The following is a 12,844-nucleotide window of genomic DNA, read 5'->3' on the forward strand; positions in this document are numbered from 1 at the left end:
GACTGCAAAACTTACACCTGTTTCATGTCTTAGAAAGACTCAAAAACCAAAATCACAACCATCCTAATTTAAGGGATTACCTCCTCCACTTCTAGCAAACAAATTAAAGTGTCACTTTGATGCACAGCTCATGTGGAAAAGTAGAAGAGATGAAAAGAAGCCAACCCTCACAATCCCATAAAGCACATTTCATTCTTTAAATGTGCCAAAACTCACGTTGTCTGGTTCGGCTTCAGCAAGACACCTAATGTATCTTAGTGAGGCAACTCGTGATTCATTATGGCCAATCAAAACTTAAGTACTTAGGCAAATTCTGGCCCCAAAAGAGAATAAGTTGGGCCTGTGAACAGTAGTTGTGTACAGCAGACTGTAAAGCAGTGGTTAATATGTAAGCAACCTGCAGATAACTGTAAAAGAAAAAAAAAAAAAGTATATTTTCTTTGCTGATGAGGCTGGGCAAGTTTCTTGGCATGTGCACCTTCTACTTTTAAAAGTTTCATTGACACGGCCCCAGTTGCTCAACAGCTGAGACTTGCCATAGGTTGCTCGAGATACTTGCTGGTTACCTCAACATTGTTCGCTGGAAAACAGAAGATGATTGCAGCTTTCCTGCCACTCCCCCCTACACACCCCTTGGTACACCCCCTTGAAGTCTCAAATGGCAGGCCTGCTTTATGCAGCTGAAGATCAAGTCCTGCCAGAACTTTTTTTCTTACTGTTATGGAAAAGTAATAATTCATTTCTGACTCTACATAGCCAAGATCTCTAAAGAAAATAAACACCCAAACTGATGGAAAGAATAAAATTTGTCACCCAGTGCTCATGGAAATATCCTTCTAAATCTTTATACATATTTTTTTCCTGCAAATGGGTAATTGGTTATTTACAGATATATACTAATTTTCTGTGATTTATCTAAATTCCTTGGTTTCCTTGTTGTTGTTCAGCCTAATATAATATAATGTTTTACATTTATTAACACAGATTAGAAATACTTCTTGCCTTTTTTTTTTTTCCTTTGTAAACTTTTTTTCCTCCATGTTTGTGTTTGAAAAGGTTAAAGGACAATCTGTCCTGCACAATAAGAGCCCTTATTTGTCTAGTGACTAAATGTATTCCAGTCAGCCAAATCATGAAACTTCTGTTCTGCCAAATAATTCTGTCATGACCTGATGGGTATTAACCTGCTTGCGAGGGAAAATGCCTTCATTTTTATGATATTTGCATTCCTCACAAAATCACTGACTCTGAACGACATTGCTGTGAGCTAGGTGGAGAAGGGGGCTGTAGCCAACTCCCCTCCAGTCACCAGCCAGCACAGCTCCCAGTGACATTAAAAGCTCCACTAGGTACCTTTCTACAGAGAAAATTTCTCTGAAAACATTATTAATAGAATTAATAGAATTAAGGCACCAGTGACCAAGGCTAAGTACACATAATGAAGCTTATTGTATAAGCAGTGATACCTTTGGTGGGAATACTGGATTGGTTGGAGAAATCTACTATTTCTCTCTCTTTACTCTCTTTGCCCCCTCACCTCTCTGCATTTTTGAGCATTTTTGTATGATGTGCCTAAAAGTGTGGGCTGATATCTGGAGTTCTGCTATGCAAATAAGTTACAATCAGTGTTGTGAACCCTACCTAAGAGCTCATCAGACTCCAAAAGTCAGGATAGTTGTTTAAAACTCATTAGTTTTTTCAATGTTAAATTTTACATTAACATTACCTATTTTCAGAGCTTCATTTTCTAAGCCTCACCTGGATCACTATCATGTACATGGGTGACCACCCTGTTCATCCTCATTGACTGTCTATTAGTTTTCCATACTTCTATCTAGTTATTTGATTTGGTGAAAAACATCTAATAACAGTGGCCTGACCCACTAACCAAGTCTAACTTATTCCATCATGCCAAAGTATTATAGCATCTGACTTCTGATACACGATGTAGTACTGCCACACTTACTACACCTTTCACATTTACAAATCCAGTTACTCTAAGAGTTACTCTTCAATAGCATTCAGAAGGTTTTATGCATCATGCAAACAATTTATTGTTAAGGGTTAAGACCCATAGTCAAAGCTGTTGTCTTGCAGACATGGCAAGGGCAGGAGCAAGAAATACCTTTCTTGTTGCAAATGTTTTGGTTGAATGTTTCCCACTAGTAACATGGTTTCCCTGAAAAATTGATGAGCATCATGAAAAAAATCTTTGCTGCACTGCTCATGTTAATGATGACAGGCTGATGCCATTCCACACTTACCTGAGATATCTAGAAAAGGGAAGAAGAGAGATTCTGCTGAGAAGCATAGTAAAAGTAGTCCAACTACATAGAAGCACAGCACCACTGTTTAAGAGAATGGTCCACAATCTATTTTTCCTCAGATAAATCAATCATTCTGAGTCGTGAATTTACTTTTATAGTGTTAAGTCATTAAACAGTCACTCCCCAGATATGCTTCTGCTCTTTTTCTTTCATCAGATTGATCCTCTGCATGATTAGGCAGTATCAGAGTTACAGATACTTGTCTCAGATAGACAGTTCTAAATGAGTTCTCCTGTAGAAGTGGAAAGGTAAAGCCCAGACAAGTTTAAAACAGAATTTGATCTACTTTTGAAAGAAGCCATATGATATCCCAGTCTTTGCAAGGACAGCAAAGGTATTTCCATGCTGCAGTCCAGGCAGTATCTGACAGTGTAGCGATGGCAGCAGTGATAGAACTCATTGACCTGGATTAATTCTTGTCTGTCTACCTGCAGTCATAGAGGTATGGGGCTTGTTGCTGACTCCAAACATGCCAGGAATCTTTAGTAAATAAACAGAAAATTCTTGGGTGTGTTTGTAGTCAGTACTGATCTCCCTGGCTGTACTAGTTTCTGGTCTAGCCTGTTTAAAGCTAGATTGTGAGGATGTTTGTGAGGTGCAGTTGTGCATTTGATTCTAGGATATACACATTCCCAGCGAGGCTGTGAAAGCAGAAAACCAGATTTACTGCTCTTTGCTTTAATTACAGGATACATTAATACGCAATAAACATTTGAATCAGGACTGATATGACATTTACATATGGCCAGCCATAAATTGAAGGCTGTCACTCTGACAGGGAGCTGTTCCAATGGCAGGCAATTTGCTCTGTCTGCACAGTCACTGGGAAAGGACTTTCCTCTGAAGGAAAGCTGTGGCTGTGGAGGACTACCAGACCTCCCAGAAACATGCATGCTGAGTTTCATGACACTCTGCTGCTTTTCATAAAAGCAGTTATGGTTTTGTCAACATTTCAAAGCTATCACAGAGAGAGAGAGCAGAGAAAGCCACTTCAGTTTTTAACAGAGCAATGCAGTATAAGCAGGGCTGAGATAGGATCTGGCTATTCCTTGTGTTTTAGGTCATGGCATTTCAAAAACCCACTTACATTGGATGTAAATATTTAAGTTCACACTTTAAAGGCAGTTTTGACAGTGGAAGGCACACATGACTGCTTCAGGTGGAATCTTCACACAGGAAAAGTCCTTTGATCTAATAGCTGAAACTTAACCTGTTAATTACTTAACTGCAAGGATTATGGTTATTTATCATGAAAAGAACTACATTTACTACTCCTTGCCCGAAGGGCAAATGGTATTTAGACCTAAGAATGAAACAAAAGGGAATAATCTGCAATCTGAAATCTGCAAGTCATCTTACAAAAACAAACAAACAAACACAAAATATCTAGGCATGCTGAAACTGGTCCAGGCCTTTGCGGATGCTTTAAGGATGCTTTGCCTGCATCCTTAGCATTAGCCTCTTCAGGGCCTCTTATGGATGTGGAGTGGGCAGAAGGGCTGGTATAAAATCTGTTTGGAAGTAAGCTTGCTTATTTTTTGGTGAAACGCATGCAACCTTTTACTGAGGATAGCTGATGATGTTGTGCTATTGTTGGTCTTTTTCATATATTTTCTGAAACAGATCTTAAGGACTGTTCATAGAAATTTACAGAGGAGTTTAGCCCAGCTGTGAAATGCTGGTTATGTGTGATCCACTAATAGCACTAGGTCTGATTATATAAATATATCATATTTACCATGTTTATGCAGTATTTATATGGTATCAAGTACTATATAAATGATACAATTTTTTTTTTTTTTTTAAGTTAGATCTATGCAGAAGGTTTAGGTTTAAAGATGTCACAAAACCTCAAAGAAAATTAAGACTTTTATTCACAAGTCACTAGTTCTGTTGTCCACAGAACCACTGTTTTCTTAAAAACTACAGTAGGGTTATGCATGTGTGTGTGTATAATGTATGCATGCACATATGCACACACACCACATATATGGTGACAGAACATCACAGAAGAGAGACGAGCAGATCCACAGCCAAAATTAAAAAAAAATATTCCCAACAATTTGATGTGCAACAATTTGACTATAGTATTGAAAATGAAAGGTCTTATATAAGTAGAATATATTCAGGGAGACAGATTGTGATTGTAAGATTTATTCTGGTGATTCCTAATGTTAGTTATTCATAGCATTAGCTATTCTTAGCCTAAGGCTATTCTTAGCCCTAAAATGAGTTTTTTGGGATATTTGGCCCAGGGGAACAATCTGAATTATTTAAGCTGAAGCAGAGGGAGACACAAAAACTCCCCAACCTGTGGACAGATGGAGCTGCCACATCCCAGGCATCTCCAACAAAAATGACAAGGCTTATAGGAAGAAGCAGGGTTTTATGAAGCCAATTGATAACACCAGAATGAAAAGAAGCATTGTTCATGTGTCAGGCCTGTTCTGTGTCCCATCCTGTGGTGCTTTTTGCAGCTCTCAGACAAATTTTTACAGTGATGCATCTGAAAAGCAACATCCGAAGTGCGATATATGCAGAGAGCTGAAGTGGCTCTTTCCCCTCCATTCCCACTGCTCCCTGGAGCTTGGCCACAAAATCCCATGTGGAGCTGCACAGGTCATGCTCTCCTACCATGCATGCCTCAGAGCCGGCCTGGGATACACATCCAGCAAGTCGTGAGGGCTGCTAGGCTCAAGTCATGAGGGCTGCTAGGCTCAAACTATGAGGGCTGCTAGACTCTTCAGCGTTTTGCAGAGAGGACTTTCCTCTCGCTGCCTAACCAAGGGCTGGGGAGGCATCCCCTGACACTCTCCTCCCTTTAAAACCACGTGGAAAAAAATATTGTTTCTGGCAATGGATCATTAGCCCCTGCAGCCGTCTTTCGGCGTGCTGCTAACAGTCCAAAGCATTTAAGGCGAGAGATTGGGGCAGAAAACGCTGACAAGTGGCAGCATGGCATGGAAAGGGGCTGCGGGCGGCGTGTAAGGGTGGCTGCGAGGTGCCAGCACCCAGTGGGGGCAGCGGGGGGCTCGTAGCGCCCTGAGGCGAGCGCCTCCCCGCCTCACAGCCCGGAGAGAAAAAAAGGAAAAGCCCCTCGGGGGACCCCGGCCTCCCTGAGGCGCCATGGCGCCGCTCGGGGAAGGGGGGGGGGACACCCACGCCACAGCCTGCCGAGGGGGAGAGGAGGAGGGAAGGGCGGGAAGGGGGTCGGCGGGGCGGGGAGGGGTGAGGCGGCCCCGCACGTGTTGGGAAGGCCGGGCATGGCTGGGGGCTCTCGGCCGGGAGGAGCGAGCCGGCTCTCACCGCTGAGGGAGCCTCGCCGCTGAGCCCGCACCTCCAGCGCAGCCCTGCCCGCCGCCGCCCGGCCCCGTAAGTGGCGCCCTTCGCCCCGCTCGGGGCCGGGACCTGGGGACGAAGGGGGGACCCCCGGGAGGCTCCAGTGGGCGGTGTTGGGGAGCACAGGGTTGGGGAAGGCGGCCTCGCTGCTCGCCCGGGGGCTTTCAGCGAGCCCAAAGCCGCAGCCGCAGCGAGCTGGGTTCCTCAGGGTTGTTTTAAGGAGCCGGGGAAAACGTGCTGTGTGGGGGGCGTGAGGTGGGCGCAGGACTTTGCTGTGGAGCAAGGAAGGTTCTCTGCCTAATGCTGGCTGTGCGTGTTTAAATATAGCAATGCGCTTGAAGTCGGGTGGGCAGCGCGGCTCGCAGCTGGAGAAAGCCCGTCTCGTGAAGCGGTCCTGAAACTGCGCCGTGTCTGGAGCAGCAGCTCCAAATCCCCGATTTTAAGCAACTTGTTAGCCCTTGGCACTCACGGTGCGGTTTGGGTGGTTGTGTGCTGCGGGTCTGAGGCGAGCCTCCCCTCAGGGGGAACCCCATTAAGTGAACGAAATGAGGGCGTGCGGGGTTTTGAGGGGCGCTGCAGCTTCTGCTGCCACCGAACACATCATTCCACCGAAAGCAACCCAGCAGTGGAAGAGAGAGGAGTTTCCTAAAACTTGGCCCAAGGCTGTGAAATTCCTTTCGGGACCAAAGGGTTGCACCGTGCTCTGTTTCAAGTGTATTAATACCTGACCTGTATTTATTTTAAAAGCTTTCAAACGCATTTCTCTTTGTATTCTTCCTTATTAATACCAAAACAAATGCATTGGGAGGTATTCAGATGTTTCAGAAAGGAGGAATGTTACACAAGGGACCGTGGCATTATAGAACCTGTTTATATTGAAACCAGCTGATGATCGTTTGATTATCCTAGAAAGACAAAATAAAACAAATTCTCTGAATCTTCATGTAGACACTGTGCAGGTTCAGTACACAGTAGGTCTTGGATCAGAATTTGGATTACATAGTGTGGAAAACGTGTTGAGTTCTGGTTTGTGTCACCTAATGGCATTAAAACATTAAGATTGATAGTAAAATAGGCGTAAGGCCTGTGCAGAAACTAAACTTGCTTTCATTGACACCTGTGCTGCCAGATGCAAAGAGATACAGTGCCTGCTCTGCCCCTGTGAGCAGATGTCCTTTGCTGCAGGTGGTTCCACTTGACTCTACCCCTGTCCACACATGATTCTTCTGATCCCCGCTGGGCTCTAATATAAACTGGGAAATGATTAAAACAACCCCACAGAGACATGCTACTACAAGCTGTGCTGAAGATTATCTATGGGTGGAATAATCTTCAGTCTAACTGATGTTATTATTAGAATACAACTTGTAATTCTTCACACCTGGATGAAGACTGGGCACCTTGTGAAGTCTTAATGCAATGAAGGGTTGATCCTGAAGCTCAGTATGTTGGCTAGAGCACATGCATAAATGGTCTGACCAAGACTCTGACCTCGGTGAAAATGTATTTGATAAGATGCATGAGTATGGAGCTGCTTCTAGCTTTGTACATATGTAGTGTAAATTAAAATCAGTTTCAACTTTTGTAATAAATTAATGTAATTAGCATATTTTCAACCTGTCTTTATATAATTCTAAGTTTTTAGTTTTTTGTTTTTTGTTTTTAAGTTCAGGGTTCTAGCTGAGAAGATGCTTAAGGATGATAGTGAATTTGGAGTCAATGTGTTAAATTTTTGATGCCATCTATTAGCTGCTTTATGGGGATATTTACTAAATGAACGTATTAGCATAGTAAGTGATAGTGAGTACAGAAAGACCAGTAAGATAACAGGGTAATAAAGGTTAAAAAGTTTAAAACCCTTTTTCACTTTCTAAATGTTTTGGCAACAATATATTTCGAAGGAGTGTTCTGTTTGTAAACTATTGGCTGCTGATGACTGTTACAGTGACTAAAACCAGCCAGAACTCCTGGGTAAGTATGTTGGGTACAAGAATAGAGTAGAATTTCTCCAGGTGGAGGTAAATTGCAAGAAACTCATGTATCTTAAGTAAAAGGATGTGAAACAATGATTTTACAAGGGTGGAGATCAAAAATGGGTCAGATTAATTCTGCAACTGTAGAAGAAAAAATAAACCATACAGCAGTTTAAGTCAATGGGGCCATTAACTTGCTTGTAAATGCACCTTGCTTCTACCTTTCAGCTAGCACTCACTGCAGATTAACTGAGAAAAGTTTTGACATTCGTGCATTGCAAAATAGAATGTGTTGAAAGGTACTATGAACATTTAGCTCCTCCTTTTGTGCCTTGGCAGGTTTTTGTACATTTTGCAGTGAGCTGTGTTAAGACAGAGGAGAATGAAGGGGAAAGACCATAAATGAACAAAAAAAAAGAGTTTAAACTAAATCTTATTCCCTAATTTATACAGGTTTTAAGATGGTAAAGTTCTCTCAGCTTTGGTTATCTAGCTTTGGATCACCTTCGTGCATATTGGTTCTGTAGGTATCATTTTGACCTCTGTCCATCATGTTGCAAGTATCATTCTGACAAACAAACAAACGTTTCCTGTTTTGTTGCTGTCCTGCTTTTAACCAGAATTCCCCCCTGGTCATAGGATGACATACTTTGGGGAATCTTTCTTTTACATAGGTAATACTATGTAGGGCATTAACTTAAAACATAGGCTGGATGGTTTTAGCAGGCTACCAGTCCTGTCTTTGACTTACTGTTTCATTTTGATACTGGAATGATCAGTTTTCTGCCATTTCTTCTTTTCCCTTCTTCCCTCAGGTTTTTCATCAATGACATGTTTTAAACATATTCAATCAACTTTAAGTTGATACAAAGAGAAAGTCAATGGAAATAAAACATCAGGACATGTCTGAGGGCAGGAGGGTGGGAGAAGCAAAGCAAAGCAGCAGCAGCAGCAACAATGTTGCTGGCATGGGAACTTTGAATTCTGCAAAGAAGTAGCAAGCCTTTCTTTTTCCCCTTTTCCAGAGGAACAGCAGTTTGTGACCAAACTCAGTGAATGGTATATGTACATCAGTGAGAAAGATCTCTAGGTGATGTGCTCAAGGGAGAAGGAAGGGGTTCTTCAGTGTTGCAGCCCTTTGCCCCCAAATTTCTTGCCTTTCTTTCCAATACTGTTAACATTTGTAGATCTTAATTCTGTCATGTCCCAGACAGGTAATGATCAATTAATGTCATACAGCCAAAGATGTAGAAAAGTTTGCACTGCCATTTGTATGCATATTTGTGACTTTAAATCAGAACTTCAACTATTCACGTTAGCTTTTTATGTAGTAAGACCATGAAAATATTTTCTTAGGCTGCTGAAATTCTTAGAAAGAATCTGAAACTATTTGGTGTCAGGTTTCAGTGTCTGAAATTTTCATGTACTGGGAAGTGCCTGCCTTCATGGCACCTTTTGTCATTTATCACATCACCTTTGATCACACATGGTGCTCATTTGCTGTCACAATGCAATTCTGATCCTTGTTTTTTTCAATTCTTCAACCTCCTGTGCATTGTCCACTTGGGGTAAAGAGTCATCCTCATTCCACTGGTTGAACTAGGTAGTAGCCAAACAATTTAGTATTGATAAGTCAGGTGTCAGGGCTGTTGGAAGCAAACAGTTGAGCTTTCAGAAAATGACGAATGTGTATTCCTCCCTGCTGGGAAAAGCATTCATGTAAGTGATCTGCCACTACAAGTCTGTAGAGAATTTTAAAGGTTACTAGTAAAAGTGGCTTCTGGGATTGTGAAGTTTAGTCATTCCTGACAGTCATCCAAGAGCCACGATATTATCTCGCCTGATCTCAACAGTGTAATTTTTCTGTATAGATGTACTTTGAGGGGAAGATCACTTAGAAATGTGCCGAATGTTGTCATTGTCTTCACAAGTTCAATCAAAGGATTGCATATGTGTAGGATGAGAGATTTCACAATGTAACTAGGATACAGATGGAGGAATGTATCACATGCACTTGGCCATAAAATGAGCGGTTAGCTCATTCTTGTTCTACACAGCTGGAAAAGAAATGTACTATTGCCTTGAATAAAGCATTCTGTTTGCAAGATGGCTATTGAAGATCTCTTGAGAGATCTTCAGATCTTGAGAGAGACGTTGAGATATGATCTGCAGCAACTGTGTACACAGATATCCTTTAATTCTATTGGTATCACTTGACCATGAACCCCAGTAAAAACGAGGGTGGGGAGTTTTGGGGTGTTAAAGGTAGAGAGTTTGATGGCTGGTGTTTAGGTATTGGATGCAACTCAGGGAGAGGTTCTGCTGGAATAGCATGCATAAAAGATTGTCATATCTGTATTTTACTTACCATGGCCGTTAAGACCCCACACGTGTGATAGTTTTGTGTGTCAACATATATATGTGTATATATACACCCATCGTACATTACAAAGAATTAAGCATCAAACTAGATGCTTAAATTTAGTGTAGTTAAATTTAAGGACAGAGGCCCTCACAGAGTACCTGTCTATTCATATATCATAATAGAAACCTGGTAGAAGATCTAGCCTCTCAATATGTGGCAAGGAAGAGCAAGGAACTCATATTTTGTATGGTGTGGAATAGCAATGGGGTGGATCCCACAGCTCTGATAACAGCTGGATACCATGTGGAGTTATGGCTTCTAGAAACAGCGTGGTGTTAAGGATGCAGGGTGTAGGATGTGAGCTTGTTATGAAGAAATCTAAAATGTTTTGTCTGATTTCTTCTCCAAAACTTGAAGAATCCTTTATTGGTGTCTGAATGGCTGCATGCATCTGACAAGTAGAAGTAAACCAGCCACCCAGAAGAAAAAAAGGGAGGAAACCATCATACATAAACCATCACATTGTTGTTCTGGTTGTCCACAGGCTCCAGTTCTTCTTCCATGTGGCTTTTTCAGTTGCCTTCTCCTACAGTAGAGCTGCCCCACAAAGACCTCCATGTAGCTGCCAGGACAGGTCATGTTTGGTGCCTTCAGCTCCCAAGGACAACTCCTCAGAAATGCAGTGGAGTGCAACGAGCAGCTGCTGCTTCTTATAAGTTATTAGAATGGGCACAGTCAGCGCTGGTGATTCAGTGCTGAGCTGTATCACTAATGGCAAGGTCTTCTTTGCCTCTTTGTGATGTATGGCTGGTCTCACTAAATTAGCTCATTTCTAAAAAGTTATTTCATCCAATGTAATACCAGAAAGGGATGGGACTTTGGTAACCTCATTCAGTTGTATTGGTTACTAGAATTTTAGTGAGCTGTATGAAGCTCATGCACTGGCAAAATCCAAGTAAATAAATATTCCTCCAGATTTTCTGCAGGGAATTTAAGAATAGTTTGTCAGTTTTGAGATTGGACTAAAGGAAAAGACAAACTACACCAAGTTGTTTTGCCACACTCTACTACTGTCTTCTGTGTATAATACGCAACATCTCTTCACCTGTGCTTCTTGCTTTTCAGAATGAAGTGTAATTTTCTGCTAAATGTATGGAATAAATATATGTTTCCTTTAAAGAGCATTCTTCTTTGTGTGACTCTATTTGGGGAGGTGGAGTTGGACTGTAATCTTTGCTTTCTTTAGTGTTAAAACAATGAACTGTGTGGATAACCTGTTCTATAGCTGTGTGAATTCGTGTAGCTAATCCCTAGTCCTAGCCCATTTTGTTTGAGGTTAATTATTTCTTTGGCTGGATTTTGATTGCAAGCTGTTGAACAAGATGGGAAAGTGATTATGTTTATTTTATTTTGTTTGTGCAGTACCATGTGCATTGTGGTTATGGAATAATTAATAATTAATTCACAAGGAATTTCGAAGGGATTATTTATTGTCCTCTCTTCAGTTTCCTTAGATTGAGAAACATTTCCATATTAGTTAAGGAAAATGTAGCGTTTGGTTATCATGAAGATATCTGATTACTCCCATGAGGACTGAAATTAATTCCTCTGAATTCAGTGTTTATGCATGATTTGGTATAATATGGATTTTATTCTGCCCTCATATATTTTTGGACTATCGTGCAGTTGAGACCAAACAATGGGATGTGACTTGCCATGAAATACTTTCAGCACTGTGAATGGGGTGAAAAAGCTTGTGGAAATATAGAATTAACATGAATGTCTGATTCTTTTCCAAGGTGCGCCACTTCAGTGGGCTTGCTAGAAGCAGTAGGTTGGATGACTAGGCTGTATTTTTGATCCTTGTAACATGACCCTGACTTGTTAGGGGTTTCAAGTTAACAGCAAGCAGCTGAAGGTAGCCAGTAGCAGAATTTCATTGCTTCCTTCTGCTGCTGAGAGGGAGAGCGTTCAGGGGTGGCACTGGAGAAATAAACATCGCTTCTGTCTTGTGGGAACTGTGGGCCAGGAAAAATTCTTAGGGCTATTTGCCATGGCAGTTACACAGCAACTCTGAAATCAAGAGGTGGTGTTATACCTGTGTTATACCTCACCAAATGGTGTCTGCACTCTTTCTGCACAGGGACTGGAGGAGGAGTGCGGGCAGGTGAGGGGCAAGGAAGGTGGTTGTGCCATGGGACCAGGTCTCCTCTTGTCTATGGAGCTGGGAGCTTCCTTCAGGCAATTGGAAGAAGTTTTCAGGAGTTGAAAAGCGGATGCTTGTGTGTCATTTGGGGAAGGAAAAAAAAAAAAAAAAAGAACCCTTCTCATTTGTCCCCTCATTTGTCCCATGAAAGCACAACTTTAGTCATTCTGGTAGAGTCTGACACTGAAAAACGCCATAGATAACATATAGTAGCAAGTTGTTCTTCCTATGAGGTGGTCTGCTAGGCTGACTGTCCTCCAGCAGTGAGGTGTTCCCTGTCTGATTTTCATAAATCAGATGGAAGAAACTGTCTGTGAGGGAGAGATCAGCCCCATAGCAAGCTTTCCCTAAATGAAGGAAATCTGTTCTAATTGTTTCAACATTTATTCTTGGTGAGACACTGCTTCTGGGTATCCATTCCCAGATTGTTTGCAGTCTCCCATGCAATGTCCAACTATTAGAAATATTTTCTGTGACCGTTTTAATTTATTAGATGCATGTGCTTTATTTGGAAGCAACTAGTTTCAACATCAGACTTAAAAACCTCATTTTGTATCTAATTGTCCCAGATATAAACTTTTACAAGTCTTCTTGAAAGTCTGTAGTACTCTGTAAAGCCCTCTATGGTGTTTAA

The 12,844-nt window shown here is 41.7% G+C and overlaps 1 protein-coding gene across 1 annotated transcript in view; it reads left to right on the plus strand.

Annotated features, from left to right (window-relative positions):
• Window positions 1–5,583: 5,583 nt before the first annotated feature.
• Window positions 5,584–12,844, plus strand: part of SLC7A2 (solute carrier family 7 member 2) — a 53,537-nt gene continuing 46,276 nt past the window's right edge. The window contains exon 1 of the mRNA XM_082758690.1: window positions 5,584–5,699. The gene's annotated coding sequence lies outside the window, so the exon portion shown is untranslated. The remainder of the gene's footprint in view (window positions 5,700–12,844) is intronic.

Source organism: Aythya marila (genome assembly GCF_965140915.1).
Source record: "Aythya marila genome assembly, chromosome: 4".
Lineage (NCBI taxonomy): Eukaryota > Metazoa > Chordata > Aves > Anseriformes > Anatidae > Aythya > Aythya marila.